The 18582-nt window shown below is 36.9% G+C and overlaps 1 long non-coding RNA gene across 1 annotated transcript in view; it reads right to left on the bottom strand.

Annotated features, from left to right (window-relative positions):
- The window catches only part of LOC117244064, a 130224-nt gene that overhangs the window by 29285 nt on the left and 82357 nt on the right, over nucleotides 1–18582 (bottom strand). Inside the window, exon 2 of the long non-coding RNA XR_004496465.1 lies at nucleotides 7811–7891. This is a non-coding gene — a long non-coding RNA (uncharacterized LOC117244064). The remainder of the gene's footprint in view (nucleotides 1–7810; nucleotides 7892–18582) is intronic.

Genomic DNA, 18582 nt, shown 5'->3' on the forward strand with positions numbered 1-18582 from the left:
GGACTCAGAGAATCACAGTTCCTCTTGCTTTAATAAATGACTTGGCTCCTTTACAGGGCACTGTCCCTGCCTTGCATTTCATCAGCCCCGTCATAGGAAAGTCCGAATTTCTGACTATTCTTACTAGCCATTTTTCTCCCTTCTGCAGTCCCAGTGTGAGAGGCAAATTAATCTTTTCCATTCCTCCCAATACAGTATTTCAAAATCTGAGCTGGACCATGCACTTCTGTTAGAGGATTCTACCCAGCAATATAAAGGCTATGATGCATGGTAAATGCCATGTAGAAGCCTACATATATTACAGCTTTTCCTAATCATTGGGATAACATTAGATAAAAATAATTTTGAATATTTGCATCTCTGATGAATATAGAGTAGTAGGATCTTACAACAAATATTTCAGAGTACTCATCACTGTGCTTTTTGATACCTCTAAACAGGCAGTTAGTTCAATTTCTTATATATCCATGTCGTTTTTCTTTCATATTAATATTCCCATATGACAAGCACATTACATAAAACTGCTGAACTGATTTTCAAAAGGAATCTAAGTTTACATAAATTGTCACATTTCACAAAATTAAAAGAAAAAAAAAAGATTCAGTTCCATCTCTACTAAGGAGCATTGAGAAGTATACTAAAGGAGGAAAAATTATAAGATAGAATGAATCATGTTGTTTTTACAAGCAGCTGTGAAAAGATAGCCAGTAAAAAGACTGATCAAGAAAAAAAATCCAATAGCTTAATATATTTTCTCCTCTGGATGGTTCAAGTTTAGAAATTGAGCACACCCTTTAGAGAAATTGAAACTAAGATAACTGCACTTGTTATACCACAGGTACAGCATCTCCAGCATTAGTGAAAAATGTCAGTGGTCTGTCTGTCATAGAGATGTTTTCATTCTGGGGACACACACCAGAGAAAGAGAAGCACAAAGTACAACATTACTGATCAAAATTGTCAACACTGGGGTATCTATTGAGAATTTTAGATATATTCAGCACTTTATTGGTGCCTGCAACCAGACTCTTCTCATGCAACAGGTTCTCACCCTTTTCATTCTGTGATATGACTGCAATAAAATATTTCCTTTTTGTTTACTATATTGTCCTAGCTAAATCTCCACTACTGTCTACTTCATTGTGAAATCAGTTTTTATTTTATTTTGCCTTTAAATGTTGGGTTTCATTCTTGTCTCTCCTTTCTTCTTGCCCTTCCCTTCCCTTCCCTTCCCTTCTCTTCCCTTCCGTTCCCTTCCCTTCCCTTTCTTCCATTTCCTTCAGTTGCCACTGTCCTTCCTATGTCTAACTGCAGTAAAGTACATACTTCAATTTCACAAAGAAGTGAATACAGAAATATCCTAATTTTCCAACGCTTACCTATAACTCTGGGATATCACCACATGATTGTATTATACAATGTGCCCATGCCCTATAAAGCAGTCCAGTTGCTCTTTATTGTGTAGTTCAGCTTTCTTATCTGTTGTGTTTTGTTCAGTCTGATACGATAGTGCAGAATAATAAGAGCATTAAAATTGCATGATTGCAGTATTGGAAAAAGACCACTGCTGTTGGTCAAGTACTAATGAAAAATGGATGCAATTCCTCACCAAATTTGGACAGCCATTTTAAAAGCAGTCATCTAAAACCAGGCAGTGTTTAGAAATGCATGACTACAATGTTTACCCATGAAGAAAACAGTGTTTCTTTATAATTCCAAAGAACCATATGTCTCCTTTAGTGGATCATACCAGTTTCTTTTGTGGAGGCTAGTAAGGGTCATTAAACATCAATGGGTCTCTGAGTCCTTCTTCAGAGTCAATGACATTGTAGGCTTCACCAGGGATCTCATTTCACTTCTGTACAAGATCTTCAGGGCAAGGGAGGCAAATGAACTATGAAAAACATAATCACTGCTTTTACTGTAGCTTTTTTTCATCATAAAAATTCCATTTATTTAAATTCCATTAAAAAACACATTTGCTTCCTGAAAGCATAAATATATACTTTTGTCATAATTTTTCATTTCATAAAAAGAGTTTTATGATTCTTTTGGAGAAAAAAATTCTCAATAATAAATTTTTCACAAAGTTGTTATACAAAGTTTGGGACAAAGGAAGTGATTAACAAAGTAAATTCCTCTAGAATAGTTTCTCAGATGTGACAGGAAAATATTTCTCAAGAACATGAGGGAATTAGTAGTCTAACATTCCTTTGCAGAAATGACTCGAGCACCAAGGTTCAGCTTCTCAAAAGTACCTGGGCCTTTAACTCATATTTTAATTTAAGAGAGTTAGACACTCAAAACCTATGAGGATCTAGAATTCAGGATGAAAAGCCTTACAGAAAGTCAAGGGGATTTGAGTTATCAAAGGCCAGATTTTTTAAAAAGTACTTGAGGAACTTAGAGGCAGAGATAGGTGCCTAGCTGGTTTTTTTCCAAGTAGAGGGAAGAAGGGTTAAGTCCCTAACACTCCCTGAGATTAGTGTGTTCTTAGCAAGTGCTAACTACACCTTTGGATCTAAATACCTTTTTAAAAAGTTTCCTTGAACTGGTTTTGAAAGTGGTTTTATCATCTGAATGCAATGATTTATCCTATGCTTAATTCCTGGCCTCCCAAAGATTTCCACAGACCTGCTTTACACAGCTAGTTTTGTGCCACAGTCTTGATGGAAATGGACAGAATTGGAAAACAAAATTCTTATTTGAACAAAATTTAGTTGGCATCTGGATCCAGAAAATCATAAATTTTGAGAATTGAAAATAAAAGGCAAGCAGCCCACATCACCAGCACATCTGTATGAAGTCATACTGTTAGCAGTGCCAGAGTCTGACAATATGAATTACTAACTTGCTTTCACCGTGTTTGCCATGGGAAGAATATGAGGGATACAACGTACAAAGAATTCCAACACAATGCAAACCTGGGAAGATGCAGTTTCAGATTTTGATTTCTGAGGAAACAACTTTTTTTCTGGTTGCAATATACCATAGTTATCTGCAGCTCTGTTTTTTTAGACTCTGCCAATTTATTTCTTGCTTTTATTATTTACTCATATAGTTATCTAAATATAAATTTCCCTGTAAAACTTCTCAGTATTCACCCTTTAAAATGAATCTGCTCTTTAGTACTGAAAACGTTAGTTCCTTCCTGAGTCATGTTTGATTTTTTTTCCTGTACTGACTGGCTTCTGAACACAGTGCCTGATGGTAAGCTTTGTCAAGAGATGCTGAGATATAAAGAACAACAGGTTACCTCATAATCTCTTCTTGTTAATGCTTGTTCTGGTGAGCACCTGCTGTCTTTAAAAGGGATTTGAGTGACCCAAGATTAAGAAGTCTCCCTACAACAATTACTGTTCTTATCACTGAAGAATACTCATACCAATGTGACATCTTCCTGATGGTTTCAAATTCACAGACAGAGGGAGAGATAAGAGCCAAAGAACCATACCGTGTGCAATTATAAGAAGACATCAAACCAGTCCAGTACAATTCCATTTTGGAGAAGAGTAACGCTATTAGACTAATTGATTTCTGCCTGGAAAGTAACTATTAGGAAAAAACACCCTCTGATTTCCTTTAAAGAAATTTTAAAATGCAGTGGCGCCTAGAGTATTTCTAATCCCCTTTCTGGATCAGCCTTACTGGGCAAATAGCATAAGGGGCACAGGGACACTAAATGGATCACACGACCTAATATCAGCAGTGATTCAGAGAAGACATTAAACCTTGAGAGTACCACAGACTATTCCTTGCTACCTCTTTGTTCTAAAACATATAAAATATGGACTTCTGTTCTACTGAAGTCAAATTTGCCATTTGCCATTACCTGCCATGACACCCATCATAGTATGTCCCTTACTCCTCAAAACATTCTTCCAAGCCTGTTTAACCACTGAGCTCCTATCACCATCACTTGCATTGACGGTATTTGTTAAAAGCTGGTTCTTTGAAACATTATCCAATCATCAATATTTTGAAAATTAATGTGGGAGGATGACATTTTCAAGAAGATTGTACCCATTGCACCCATTGAATCCATTCATCTTCGCTTCTTTCCAACACTCTAGGCACAAAAAAAGGACATGAACTATAATTCTGTTTGTTCTCCTCTTCCTCAACTCAGGACCCTAGAGATGGCATCTTCAAGAAATAGAAAAGAAAATCAAACCTATATATCAAAAAGAACTGTTTCATACTAACTGAGAAGGTGAACTTCCTGGGAACCCTCCTTTCTCCAATCTGAGGGCATGTTGAGGTCTCCAGATGATCAGTCTTCTAGCTTAGAGCAGTAATGTTTACACCATCTAATTCATTTGCATGTTATATGAAGTAAAATGGAATTGACCTAATTTCATTTCCAAGCAAAGAAAAAACAACTAGCAAAATTCACAGACTGGTTAGAATCAGATATTAATTATTTCTAATCAGATGTAAATGATAGGTTTGCCAGCAGAAATAAGTGACACAAGGAAACAGTGAGAAAGGGTAATTGAAGATTGGCATTCTGGATTTCCATGATGGAAAGCCAAGATGGCAGTGTGGTACAGCTGAAGAAAGTTTTGGCTGTCCCAAGTCAAGAAAGCAAAATTATCTGACATTGATTTACTTTCGCTTGGTTCTGTTTAGGATACCTCCAATGGAAGAGGATACAGTTCACTGCTTATAAGCTCTCTATTTAAAAATGCATTAGAATATTTTTGCTAATAACATTTTTGCTATTTTCATGCTAATAATGAAACTTGAAGGATAATCTCAATATAACTCCAAAGTACATTTTCGCAGCTGTCTTCCTGACTGTAGAACATCTGATAGCCATTGATTATATCCACAGTGGTAAGGAAAAAAACACAAACAGCAACCAAATTAATTAGTAAGCTGCAGCATGCTGCCAAAAGCAGGGATGGCTAAACATTAACTTTACTGGGGTCTGTGCATCTACCATGTCAATGAATATTAGCAGAAATTGTGTCTGCTACATTGAAATCCCCGGTGATACACGGTGATCTACTGAAACAGACAGAGACAAGAAGGTAGACTTCTGTTTGTCTGCATTGGACACAGAAATCAAGACTCTTCCAGTGATCCACAGACCAGTTGCTATACAACAAACCCCACTGGCTCTGTCACAGCTTGCTCAGCTGTTGTGCCACTGTGTAGTTAAGAAGCCTTTAATCTTCAGGCTGACATAGGCGCAATGAGTCTACAGACTAAAATTTCATACACAATTTGGCTGAAAGCTAATTACTGCCTGTTATTCTAGCTATTTTCCTCAGAACAGAAGAGTGGGGGGACAAAATCAAATGCACTGCTTTCACTGCCTCATGCTTTGTGATATGAACTGCAACTGTGAAAATGTAAGTACAGAAATAAAGCCATTTCTATGTTTCAAGAGTATAAAAGATTGTCAGATAGTCATAAAATGCTGCTGGTCAAGATGTATCCCTCAAGATATAGGCTTAATTTACTCCAGATTAAAATTCTGTTCTCCAGGTTCCAGCTGAGGACATATTTTTACAATAGTTTCCAGTGAAGTGTGCATTTTCAGATCTAAGCAACGGTCCCTAAAATGGGGCTTTGTGATACTGGAAATGAGTCCACTAAAGGCAATTAGGACACAAAGCTTTATGCTCTTGTGTGTAACTCTTGAACTCCAGTGGGACTGCTCAGATTGTGTAGAGTGAGAAACATGAATGAGCCTTTGCAGGATGAGGGAGTTAGTGTAACATCAGTAATACCATCACAATATCCTATTTAAAATTTGAACAAGCATAAAGATTATTCTAAGTGAAAACTGTTGTTCATTAAGTATGGTAGATCAAACAGAATGAAGTAAATATGACAAGGGAACCAGAAAAAACCTGCAGTAAAAGTCAAGTATGTGGATATATATATAGCATGGTTTACCAAAGGTAAAAGAAAATACAAATAAGCTAGGAGATAATGTGTTTCAAAATTCAATAATCATGGAGAAAATATAAATTAATAAGGAAAATTAATCTTCAAAAAATAATATTTGTGATGTACAAGATATTTGAGTCACATCCATACATATATGTTTTTGAAATGGCAAATCACATTTTTCAACGACAAAAAGCTTTTTTCATAGACAATGGTATAAGAGATGTTCTTAATGAAACAGTTGCACTGTCTTCTGTCACAATATCCTTTGATGACAAATTGTGCTTCAAAGTGAGAGCAAAGTTAATTCAGATTCTTATTCTGAATTCCCCCATAGGAATCCATACCTTTTTCTTTTTTCTGACTATAGGCAGAGCCCAAGCAGTGGAGAGCCCATGAATAAAGCCCACACTTTCCAACTTCTTTTTTATGTAATACTTTTCTGTTTAATGTAGCTATTTATTGGACACTGATTTAAGTACTTCCATATATTTATTTATTTCAGTTTGGAAAATGACAACCATTTTGACACATTTTTTTCAAGTAAACTGGGTTTCAGCGTTTCTCATCATGTATTCATATCCACCACCATTTCTTAAAAAAAAATAAAAAATTAAACTATAGCTTTTGTGGGAGATTTCATTTATTTCCAGATAATCCATTAACAGTTCTTCCACACTGTACACTTGAAAACTGTTTTGCATCTGTATGTTATTTCCTCCCCAGTTTTTGTTCTCATTGTCGGACTAAATCAACTGAACCCAATCCAAACAATTTTCTAAAGGACGTTGAATTATAAAATAAACTCATTTGTGCATCATAGGAAACTTGTTCTATGACAGCCTCCTTTACACATCAGCCCCACCCTTTCCAATCTTAAAAAATATCTTTGGAATCAAATTTGCAGTTATATGAGTTCCATGTACTTTTGATATTCAACTAGTTTCAATTGTGCTTCCTATCTCACCATACTTACAAGGTAACTTACAAGTTTCAGAAAGGTCAGATTCACTAGAAAGCAAGCAGATAAGAAGACAAGAACACAATCATGCTGTTCTATAAATCCACCTATATCATTAAAGGTATCTGCAATTCCCACTGCCTTCTTTCAGGAAGAACATGAATGACAGTATGGAGAAGACACTACATCCTGAGCACTATTTCTGAGCCAGGGTCACTTTGGAATAGCTCTGATTTTCATAGCAGAATGCCAGAGTGCTGGCAGAGACATGCTGTTGAGCTGCTGGAACCCTTGGTCCGACCCAGCACAGCATCTCCCATGTGTTTTAATAATGAAGTTAGCCTCCCGAAATGACCAAAAGAAGCTTGCTATTCATTTATCACATTGCATCTTCACATGCATTCAGCTTTATTTTTGAGGCAGTAGCCAGCCATGGCTGACTGGACCCCAGGCTATTCTAAATTATACCAGGGCTAAGAACACTGTAAATCAGGCAGGAAACTTTAAAGCCACCCTTGGCCACAAGGACCATCAATCCTTTATCCTTATTAGTCACAACTGGAATCCAGCCCAAATGTCCGCATTGTTAAGCAAAATACCATCTCTGATGACCAGTTTCCCTCAGACTTAAACTAGACCAGTGACAAAACAGCTTTCCTCCCCCACAACCTATGGAGGTGAGAAAAACCAGAGAGAAATAGGATGTTTACCATAAAAAAGAATTTATATGCGAAAAAATGTGCTCCTGCTACAACCAGCAGTCTACAGTAGAATATTTTTAGGATACAGATAATTCTGGCTTAGTTCCACAAAATAAACGGTAGAGCTGCCTCAATTTAATTACCACCCCATGAAGAAATCTGACAGCCCCAATGCAGTGCTTAGTAAGCATTTTACCTCAGACAGCTTGAAGATGTATTGTAGAACTGAAATTACAATACATACCATGACTTGTTCTGTCATCCTACTTTGGGAATGCAGCTTGCATGTCTCTATAATGAGCTGTCTGATATTCACCCACTTCACCTGTGGCAAACAGGAGTAAAATGTAAGTAACCATAAGCTGGCATATTAGTTGAATGCAAGCTAAGATACTCATTTTTGGCAGATGGTTTCAGATTATTCTAACTAGCTCTACAAGTTTAATGCATAATTTACTTATATTTACATTTTGAAAACATTTTGATATTTCTAAATTATTAATTATTACAATCTGGGGGAAAAAAAACAAACCAAAACCAAACAACCCATAAATTCAGTTCTCTTCTTCTCCTTTTTACATTTCTGCTTAAAAAATTCCTGGAAAGTATTTTAGGGACATAATTCCTACTACCTCTAGAACATGATAAAATATGTATAATTTAAGAACAAATATGTGCTTCCTATTAAGAAAACTCTGCAAGAAAAATGTTTCTCTGCTACAGTCAAAAACCAAAGAAGAAAAACAATACATTAAAAACAAAAAGTAATACAACATTTTTTAAAGCCTACACTAATGCTGTTCTGTCTTACTTTGTAAATAAAAGTATTTATACTTAAAAGTATATGCTAGTCTGTACTTCTGTGAGTATCATGAAATTATGTACCTTAATTAAAAACTCAAACAAGGGATTCATTTTTTTCTAGCAGAAGAAAGTTTGGAATTTATTTATTCATATGAAGTCTTACAGAGAAAATGGAGAAGCTTTATTTTCTTTTTAATTATGCCACTACATCAGAATTGGACTGTGTCACCCTTCCTTTGGCTAAGCGATTTTTAGGATGGGTGTGGAAAAGCAGTTAAGCCCAGGCTAAATTTCAAAACACCCACCTCAAAAAACTATTCATATTTATAAGAAAGCCTGCCTAAAGCATCCAAAAATCAATGAGTTTTCATTGAATTAATCACTGACTTAACACCACTGTGAGTTAAGTGTCATAGACTGAATAACGCTTAATGCCATCTCAGAAGACAGCAACTGCAGAAAAGAGATGATTCTTATGTTTCCCGTTTGGACTCTAAGAAAAAGTCATTGCAATAAACACAGATAGAAAAAGACATTTTAAATCATATTAGAAAGATTGGAGTCCAGATAATGCTACTATGGCACTCTACACTACCTGTAATATAATCAGTGGTCATGAGTTTAGAAATTATTTGGAAGATAATTTAAAATTTAGGATTGAAATATCTTTATAAGAGCAAAATACTAACAACTTGTGCTATGTTCATTTATGCTTGGTCTTCCTTTTTCTGTTTACTGTACCTATGTTTGTTTAAGTCAGCAGTCCTTTCCTTGAGATTGCCTCTGAGCAAGTGATAAGATACTCAAAAGTAATTGTGTAGATCATACAGCAGAAAAAAAAATTTGGCATTGTATACTTAGCTGTTTCTGAAGACCAACCCCTCTCTAAAACAGCTCAAGTTAAGAATCTAAAAGCCAAAAGGTCAAGAATCCTAAAATGTTGAACTGAAACAAGGCAAGATAGATTACACAAAAAAACCTGATACTTAAAGGTCAGAAGACAAGATGATCCAATCCATTTAAAAGTTCAAATACACTTGAGAAAATCACTTCCTATATGATTTTTTTTTTATTTTTAAAAAATAAGTGGAAACATCTGCAAGATAAAATACAGTTTTGATTTGCCAAAAGTTGGCTCCCTTACAAACCCTGTGTAAAATTGATTGGATTTGTATCTTACCCATTATTTTGAGTATGAACTATTTCTCAAACTTTATTTTCTTTCTCTTACACAATATATTTGCTCTTTCAAAAATAGAAATGTTCCATCACTTTTCTTCAGGCTGACAGGGTTACAGAAAACAGAGGTACATCAGGATTTTGAAAGCACTTCCACTCCCAGTCACTATTACTTGAAAGCAAGAGTTTTAACTCTCAGAGGCATGATGTCCAAAAAGAAACAATACTCTGAAAAAAGATGAAAAATTGTAGATTACTTTCACAGGCTCTTATTCTACAGGGGAGAAAATATCCACATTCTAGCCAGGCTTCTTTGAAAAGAATATTTTCCTTTTATACAGAGATAAAAAGCAAAGCTTTCAGGTCAGAGGCTATAGGGGAAAAGAGCTAATGTCTCCCCTGCTTTGATGTTACAAGTAGTGCCTCGTTACAGAAGTGTATTAGAGCTACCAGTAAACTGAGCCAGCATATTTAATAACCAGTTTCAGTACGGGTGGCATATGGATCATTCTGTACATAACACAGCAAGCAGTCACGTGCATTACCAACAATGCACAGACCTTTACTTTTACATATTTACATTGCTTTAAATTATGGCATAGCTAAAAGGTAATTTTTGATTTACAGATCCTGTAGGAAGACTTCTTATAAGTGTATCTGTAGCAACTATGGACAGCAAACCAGGATTAAGAGTTCCTCTCTGGGTAACATGTAACACATATAATGGGGTTTGTACTGGTGTGTAATATCTGGAAATGGCACATTTCAGTCTGTGAGTACTCAACACAACAGTGACAAATGGTATTTGCTGTCTCATTTGCTTTTGAAGCTGAAGGACTGCAGGTTGGAGGAACCAGCCCAAAACAGCATGGGCTGGTGCCCCTCTCTTTCACAGGTTCCTGGGAGCTGAAGGACCAAATGCACCAACTTGTATTGGCACAGACTCCTCTAACAGAGCAATTTACCTATTAACTGTTGGAACAGTGTATCTCAAAATTCAGAATGTGCTAGAAGGACATCAATAAATATTACCTTAAAAATCAACCAAAAATTAAACCTTTGGTGTTATGTAGTACCAAGCTACCATATACTACTGTAATAGCCTTAGGGAAAAAAAAAAACAAAAAACAACAAAACAATGAATTATTTTTTATTTACTTGTTTTTGTACCCATGTAAATTGAAACTTGGTAGGAGTACTAATCCTCAAATTAACAAAAATAATGTTTATTCTCTTAAGTACTTGATATCCTCCAACAGACTACAACATACCATAAAGCATATTTTTTGACTGAATTTTCTATAATTTGGGAAATTTTGTTTGTTTGGATATTATTAGTGAAATACCAATTGCTGGGTGAGACTACTGATTATGCAAATATGAAAATTACATGAATACTTGTATACCCTGTAGTTTGGACACTGCTTAGTAGACAGAGAGATTGTTCATCAAAATCTCTCAAAAATCCCAGGTAATCAGAAAGCCGAAATGCAACGACTCTATATTTGAACCACAGGTAGATAAACCCTGGCAACTTTTCTTGTGCAGGGACTTCTGTAACATCTCTAGATTTCAGCTAGAAGTGAGCCACTGCAAGAAGGATAACAGGGGTTTGTGAAGGAATTTCAGTAGCAAGTCTCTGAGGGAAAGATGGAAAGCATTCAAAAGAAAAGGAAAACCAGTAAAAATACTGGGAATGGGAAAGTGAAAAGAAATATGAGTTCAGGGAAAAGCTAAGAAAAAGGGAATTAAAAAAGCTAGGTATATGAGGAGTGTGGATAAAGAAAGAAAACTGCAAAAAATAAAAAATGGGGAACCTTAAATAGAGAGGAACAAGGGAAATACCAGTTTCACTAAATGTTTCCTGGTATAGCAGCAAAGAAACAAATCACTCTCCCTATAGGTTCAGGTACCTGCCACAAAAAGTCCAGGAGGAGTTTTTGAGCATGATTATTCTTAACAGATTTCCAAATTACATTTTTAGCTTTGTAAGTTTTATTTATAAATATATTTAAGATGAATTATTCACTGGAAACATTGGAGAGCACAATGTCCTAAATAACCACAGCTTTTCTAGACTCGCTTTCCACACAGGTAAGATAGTTTTTAACTGATGATACTGACTTCAGAATGTTATGAAATTACACTTTCCCTCTGCTGGGAGCTACACCTCCAAAAGCACAAGTAAAATATGCTTTAAAAAACCCAAAACACAGGTGTCTGAAGGGAGCTCATCTTCCTGTCCCTCCTACTGTGAACCCACTGTTCCTTCTGAGGTCATATAAACCCTTCACCACATAGACATAAACATGTTCTGTATGGAAAAGAGGCAGAGCAGAAAAGGCTCACAAGCCCCACTACAATACCATCAGGAGCAGAAAGCTGTAAACTGGAACCCAAAACCACAGCAGCTATATTCATCTCCTGAGGTTCCTCAGAGCTTTTAACAAGGACAACAAAAAATGCAGATTTACTTTTTCAGTGGAAGGTAAGACACACAAAGACTATATTTTGTTTCTCTCAAGTGATTGCAAGTAATGATGTTGTGATGGACCATGCCTCTTTTTCTGTTTCAACATTTGTTTTGGAAACCACCAGATTTTCCAGATGTTTAAAGGCTAACTCTCTATTAACACAATTGTGAAACTCTTAAAAACTCTCTGCTCTGATCTGCCAGTTTTTCATCCTGCCTCCACACCAATTTCTGCCTTACTGCTGTAGTATCTGCAATGGCAGGTGGGCTCCCAAATCCCTTTTTCTTTTCATATGTTAGCATAACTCCACACCATCTAGATCAGAATGATTTTTTTAGATTAATTTTCTCCCCTTTCTTTTGGAGAGTGCCCATTCTAGGTCCCATAGCAGGACCAGAAGGAGCAGGTGAAGGTTTCCAGGTGGGAAGTAAGCAGGGTGATACAAGGAGCAACTCATAGCAAGGTAGGGTGCAGTCATAGGGATCCCCAGCAGGTTGTTGTGCTTTCTCCCCCTTTCCTCCCTCTTTTTTGCCCTTGTTTGTTCTCAATAATGAGTCACTGGGAACAAAGACTATCCAGTGCATGTTCTTGGGGAAAAGCAAAAATAAACAAACAAAAAAAAGTAAAAAAAAAATCTCTACTGCTGCCAAGAAATAGTGATGAGACTTTGCCTTAGAAAGCTATGTGACTTATAAACAATATGCGACTGCCACGTGCTAAAAAGGAACAAGGTCTCTAGTGAGAAAGAAACGAGGTGTTATTCTTAAAAGACAAAGTCAGGAGATACAAAAGGGCATACATCATTTCCCTCTGAAATTGTATGATAAAATGACAGCAAAAATCAGCTTAGAAGCAACACGTGAACTAGCCTTCTGTGCCTCCTGCTCTCTTCCTTCCAAGACTAAATGGATCTGTGTCTCTCTTTTGTCATATTGTTGTAACTTTCATTCAGTCTCCCCACTTCACCTTGACCGCATCTGAACAGTGACAATATGTTTCTTGTTCTTCACACTTTTCCCAGCAAGGATCACTGACAGCCTCTTACTTTGTATTTTCTCGGCTTTTCAGGCAGGGATTTTTTTTTTCCTTCTTTTTCCCCCAGCCATCATCACTGCTATTTGGAGAGAATTTGGTTCAATTTCCATTTTAAACATGAAATGTTTGAATTAGCTCATAATGTCTCCCAGCTTGCAGAGGAAAGAGCTGGTCTTTAAAAAAAAAGTTTCATTTTTTACAAAATAAAAAATGAAAAGCTGCAGAATAATCTTAAATCATTTTATACTGCACATAGAACTTCAAAATAATGAGACCTCTTCAATTTGAAAATGATTGGGGTTCTAGGCATATGAATCAGAGAGAGCTGTAAAATTATTAGAAGACAGCAACATCTTTCGTAAGCACTTCAATTCAGAGGTGATCAAAGATTCTGGACTTGCAGGGCAATTTACTTGGCATTTGCAGGAAAGCCTCACTCTTTCAAACTGAAGCACTCTTAACACTATGAAGAACTTCAATAATTTTAAATTGGCGTGTACCATACATGCCTAGAAATCCAATTCAGGTTTTAAATAAAAACACTATAACTTCAGAAGTATGAAGAGCCCACCCACAACAGAGGACTGTTCTAGCCTTTCCAATTCAGCCTAGCTGTTATTTCCCCCATGCTAGGTTTTCTGGCATGAGGAGCTGCTGATCATCAGAGGTGAGGGAGGTTTTTTTTCTTTTTATCCTTGCCTTCTGATTATTTATGAATATTTTCCTAAACTCAGTAAACTTTTTTGACAACCTTAGTTTGCAAGCTGATTTTCAAGGTGTGAATGCTAGTTTTAAACAGTTTTAAATATTTTAAATTAAAAAGAGAAGACAATGTTTAAGCCAAATCAAAGATGTAATATGTTCCCAACCAAAACTAATTATGATGCGTTTAAGTTTGCAAATTATATATATACATATATAAATAAGATTTAGTTGAGCTTAGGCTTGCAAATAGCTTAGGTTTGCAAACAGCTGTTCTTAAGGGAAACATAGAGTACACTGAGTTCTGAAGCAATATTGATAGAACAGGAAAATAAAATTAAATTTTAAAAATTAAATTTCAAAATGTAATTTTTAAGTCCCCTGAACAAGACAGGTCCTGTGTTGACCCAATAGATCCTTTGCTTCCATGCAAGTTGTCCTGCTATGTAAAACAGACTCCTGCCACCAGCAAACTTGAGATTCCTCTCAGTTTTTCATAGCGTGCAACCACCTTTCCAATCATACTGGCCAAACAAAAACCCTTCCTTGTGGATGGTCACATAAGAGCAAAAGTCTATAGAAACTCAAGGATTTTTTCTTTACTGACAGAGAGGCAGGGCAGTGTGAGACATATATGAGGCAGCCCGTGGTATTTCAGGAAATATGTGGTTTTGACACTCAGTTCTGAAAGTCATCCGTTCAGCTCTAACCACGTGCTAGAAAGACATCAACACAAGTTTGAATAGATCTTGATAATGCTAGGGACAACTGGTGCATCAGAAACAAGTTGGTGGAGGGAATTGATCAGATTAGGTGACCCCCAAATGTCTCCCTCAGGCTTTAGAACCACACAGAAGTTGTTTTGTTTCATGCAGGTGATGCAGTGATGGATGGAAAAGCCCCAGACAGCATAATAAACTTTTGTCACAAATTAATAAGACTTGCTGCCATTATTTTAGATTTTACCCCCTGTAAGTAGCTTCTCCAATATACAGCATACTAAAATACTTTTATTTGGGAAGGAACAGGAACTCATCTGCTTCCATCTCCAAATCAACAGAGAACCAGAGATCAGGTTGCTCAGGATTCTGCACAGTCAAGATCTGAACATCTCCAAGGATGTGGTTTTATAAATCACTAATTCTTCTTCATGTTCTTCCTTTTTTACATTACAGTATCCTAAAATTAGGAAATTTTAAATTTTCTACCTGAGACATTGATAGTCAGGCCTGTTTCTAGGGATAGAGCATCTCTATGAAATATTAATGTGATACAAACCTATGCAGGTGCCCTTGAATGTTTTTAGTTCTACTGGAGTTCATGTGATCTATGATAAGAATTCTGTTCTGCTCCCCATGGGTTATAGCTTAGCCTCAAGACTTAGTAGTGGATGTGTGACTTAGTGTGAATTTAGTGGAGACTATCATGTCTATAAACCCTTACAAAATCTCACACAAAAAAAAAAGGCATTAGCAGGTTTCTACTGAAAACTATGCCAGGCTCACTGTCAGACAGCAAAAGTGCTTACAAATATCCATCATAATGTTCTCAGGCTTATAAAATTAATTTAGCCCCTTGTGGTGCAGACTGACAGGAGCTAGTACTGAATGCATTTTAAAGAATGCATCCTCTTTTCTCAAAATTATAAAATTATACTAAACCTCTCCAGATTCTTTTAAATAATGAAATCTGAAGTATTTGTAACAGGACAAAAGTGTGACAAAGCTTGAGGACCAAACCACTGGACACAAGATTGTATCTTAAAATTGCATCTTAATTATTTCCTACCCAATTTGACTTTCCTTTCCTACATTTGCTTTCTGTGAAGTTTGAAAGCAAACTTGTTTTGGAAATGATAGGAGAAGAACTGTATTCATGGCTTCAAATGGGAAACTACATGTTCACTATTAAATGTAGATGCAGTCAGAAAAATATAAGACATTACCAGTAAACAAATATTTCCAATGCCTTAATTTTTCATATTTTAACTGCAGTTTTAAATGAAATTTAAACATCTTTAATGTATATAATTTATTTCAGGAAAAAACACCCACATTTTTATCTTGCAATAGCATTTAATGCTTTGATGCTTATCTATTGAAATAAACTATATGGGAGAGAAATGTGTTCCTACCTTCCATGAAGCTGTTTGGCACTGTAAGACAAGGTTGTTCAAATAAAAAAGTAGTTGATGTTACTAAAACTATTTTGCGTGGTAGCAAGATGACTCCTATAATTTTTGAGCCAAAATCTTGAAGAGTTCATGACAAGACAAAAATCTAGAACTCTTAATCTGTGGATAATATTTCAGCTTCGTCAGTGTTGAAGATTATAGTTGTGCTTTGAGCAGTTTAATCCAGTAATTAAGGATTCCCTTTATGCACACAGAAACTATCTGAAATCAGCTGCCTTCAGCTTTTCCAGAAGCCTCAGGCCAGGAGGAGAAAAAGGTAAATAATGTCAGAAAAAGTGCATAAGCTCAATAAGCTCTACTAATAACTTCATAGATTTCCCTTTAGGATTCATTCAACCTCTTAATGTTTTAAAAAACAAGCTGCCTAATGTCCTAAAGTTTTAAAATGTGGTAATAAAAGTTTTTAAATACTATTTTTCAGTACTAATTTGAGAAGATTTTGAATTAAGAAGAATGGTTTTCCAAGTCAAAACCAGCAGATCTCATTTGGTTCTGCTGTAGTTTTTTTTTTAAAAAACACTAATTTTTTGTTGTCTCCATGCTTGAAACAAAGAAAAGAATGAGAATGTTTTAAAAGAGTGAAAAAAACTAAAATAAGGCTGCAGATTTTCACAATTAATCAATTAGATGAGTTGTCCCCCTCATAAATAAATAGCTCTTAAGACATAATCAATGAAAATTGTTTTCCATTCTAAGTGGAGAATGTATTCCCCTCTTTACCAGATCAACCCATCAGATAACAACAGAATTTTGAAAAAGGAAGGATTGTGGTTTGGTGGGACCACCTGGAGAGAACAGTTCAGAATGGGAGATGAGCTGAAAAGGGTTTTCCACACATCCCCTCGCTGCAGAGGCTGTTGAATGCTTCCTCTGCTCTCATCTATCAGAGCTACACAGGAAAACGGCTGCCAGTGGGAGTATCCCCCTCTGTAAAAGGCATCAGCATAAAGCAAGGCTTAGTCTGCTCAGACTTTGTGCTTTTCTAAGGACTAAATTCCTCTTGAGTGTTGAATAATTAGAATAATTCTCCACTTATGACAGACTAAGAGAAATTACTTTAGATTTAAAAGAATTGAATTTTGTTGAATCTGTTCTTGGTACATGTTTGCACAATTTAGTCCAAGTTGAATGATCTTAAACTAGAAAAAAAGCATATATTTCTTCTTGCTAATAGATGATTTGCTCAAAGAAGTTGCCAAGTTGGATTATAAACTGGATCCTGAATGGAGTGATGGGCAGCGTAAAGTCATTTCTTACATTTCCAGTGCATGATCTCAAGATACTCTGGGATTTTGGAGAGTGTAATGCTGCTATTTGACTTAATTTTTACCTCCACCAGACCCTCCACCTCATACAAATGTAGAAAGAAACATTCTGGGGGTAGGAAAAAAATACAGAAGACCTTGTGTCCTGAAATGCCTGCTCTTGCTCTCTGGACTAATGGGTGATGTGAGGTCATTGCTCACCAGTTCAGCAGCTCATTAACTTGCATGGTGGTGGGGTCCCTGGGAAGCCAGGAGCCCTCTCTAGCACACCAACAGCTCCTGTAACCACACGGGCACATTCAAATTGTGGGAACTAATCCAAGGCAAGCAGCACTCCATTCTGTTTGGTTTTGATGGTCATCACTGACCCTCTCACAAAGCCAAGAATAACCCAGAGTTTGTGACTTTTCTGCTGTAACCAGCAGATCCCCACAGTATGGGAGATAAGGAGTGAGAAATGCTGGAGGGAGTTGCTCCAGAGATCTGATCTGAGGGCTTTCAAAGTTCTTCCAATCGTTCCCATAAGAGAGCCAGCAGAACAGTTTTGAGCAAGTTTCACGACGTCAGTAACACATTTCAAAATACATTTCATTTTCTCCCTGATGAAACAAGCAATAAAACTTTAAGGTCCACATTAAAGGCGGGGTTTTGTCTGGTAGATTTTTTTCATTCATATCACTGCAAGACACTTGCAGGTAGGTGTACAAAAACATAGAGGAGAAAGAGAATTTGAAAGGCACATTTTCCAAGGGTCCTGCTCTCCCTGCTATTGTGTTTCATTGCCATTCTCTAATTAGAAGAAGCCCTTTTCTAATTAGAGAATCATAGAGCCACAGAATTGTTTGATTTGGAAGGGATCTTAAAGATCACCTACCTCCAAGCCCCCTGCCATGTAAATCTTCTACTTAGACCAGGTTGTTCAGAGCTCCATCCAGCCGAGCCTGGAACATTTCCAGGGATGGGGCATCCACAGCTTCTCTGAGCAACCTGTTCCAATGTCTCACCACCCTCACAGTAAAGAATTACTTCCTAATATTTAATGTAAATCCCCCTCTTTCTTTCAGTTTAAAGCCTTTACCCCATGCCTTTACTACACGCCCTCTCCAGTTCCCTTGTAGTTCCCCCTTGTATCCGCCCTTTAGGCTCTGGAAGGTGCTACAAAGTCTCTCAGAGCCGAAGCCCCGGCGGCAGGGATGCGGCCCCCATGCCGGCAGCACACCATGAGGTATCGCTGGAGATGTTTGGCACCCTGAGCAGCCGGGACAGGCGGCGGCCGGAGCAGGCGGGCGGTGCCCGGGCGGTCCCCAGCGCCCCCGGGAGCGCGGCCTGAGGGAGTCTCCGGCCGGCCCCTCCCTGCCCGCCT

The sequence above is a fragment of the Parus major genome, chromosome 3 (genome assembly GCF_001522545.3).
Source record: "Parus major isolate Abel chromosome 3, Parus_major1.1, whole genome shotgun sequence".
Classification (NCBI taxonomy): domain Eukaryota; kingdom Metazoa; phylum Chordata; class Aves; order Passeriformes; family Paridae; genus Parus; species Parus major.